Genomic DNA, 1,587 nt, shown 5'->3' with positions numbered 1-1,587 from the left:
TCATCATGTATACAGTTCCATGTATAGTTCCATATATATGTTCCTTGTAGTCATCATGTATATGATTTTCCTGGTTCTGTTTGATTTGCTTTGCATTAGTTCTGTAAGTCCATGCTTCTCTATATTTATCATATTTGTTGTTTCTTATAGCATAACAATGTTAGGTTACATTCTTGTGCTATACCTTGTTTAATCATTCCTTAATTGATGGGCATTTACTTTTCTTTTGCTTTTTTACCACCACAAAAAGTGCTGAGAGATAGATAAATAGACAGACAGACAGATGTATATGTGCATATGTGTATATTTGTATATATGGAATCATACAGATAAAGTGACTAAAATATCCATAGCCTTTGACCCAGAGATTCCCCTACTAGACATACTCCCAAGGAGGTCATTGATTTTTTTAAGGTTCCATAGACAGCAGAATATTTATAGTATCACTTTTTGTGATGTCAAAGAATTAGAAACAAAGTTGATGTCTATCAATCGGGGAGTGGCTAAATAAGTTGTGCTACATGAAGGTAATGGACCAATCCTATGCTGTAAGAAAGGATGAATATGATGAATACAGGGAAATGTAGAAACACTTAATGAACTGATACAAAGTAAAGTAATTAGAGTCAAGAAAATAATATATGCAATGACTTAAACAATGTTAATGGAAAGAATGACAACCACAAAACAATGAAAAATGAATGTTGCAAAATTTCAAAGACCAAATTTATTCCCAAAGATGAGATATGAAACAAATCTCCTCCCTCCCACTCCCACTCTATTTTTTGCTTTTTGGTGAGGCAATCAAGTTAAGTGACTTGCCCAGGGTCACACAGCTAACCGCTCCCACTCTTTCATAAAGATAGGAGATCCACAGGTGTGAAATATTGCATATATTTTCATATTTTTTCTATGTATTGGTGCTGATTTTTTTCCCTTCCTCTTTTTTCCTTAAAAAAATTATTTACTATATAGAGGGGCTCTCTGAGAGGGGGAGGAATATAGAGGGAAATTCAAATAACATAAAAACAAAAAATATACATAAAAATATTCCCAAAAGTGTTGCCATAAATATTTTTATGTATAAAGAAATTTCTTTTGGTCCATATTCTCCTTTGGGTAAATGCCTAGCCATGGAATCTCTGGGTGAAAGAATATGGACATTTTAGCATTTTGATTGGCATAATTATAACTTTAAAAGGATATTAAAAATCAGGAAAAAAAGGGGAAGGGCTGAATTAGTATTCTGTGAACTAAATCCCATTCTTTCTTATGAATGAGTCGACATCTTTTGCGGAGATAGATAATACAGTGGGAAGTCACTCAGGTAGGAAGAGGGGAGACAAAAAAGAAAGGGTAGCTAGTGATGCCTCTGCTAGTGAAGCAGAAAAAGAATAGTCTTCCAACAAGAACAAGAGGCTATGGAAAGCAGGTAAAAACAATGAAAGAAATGGACTTGGACTGGCAGCTCTTACACTAAAAGGAAGGAATGAAAGGGCCTAATCAAAGAACGTTCTCATTGACGGGGATGGTGTGTATTTGCTTTGGTCCCCTCTTGATATCATGGTCCTGTACTACGTGAAACCA

Source organism: Vombatus ursinus, unplaced genomic scaffold (assembly GCF_900497805.2).
Source record: "Vombatus ursinus unplaced genomic scaffold, bare-nosed wombat genome assembly UNPS02014798.1, whole genome shotgun sequence".
Classification (NCBI taxonomy): Eukaryota; Metazoa; Chordata; class Mammalia; order Diprotodontia; family Vombatidae; genus Vombatus; species Vombatus ursinus.
This window is presented reverse-complemented; position numbering follows the sequence as displayed.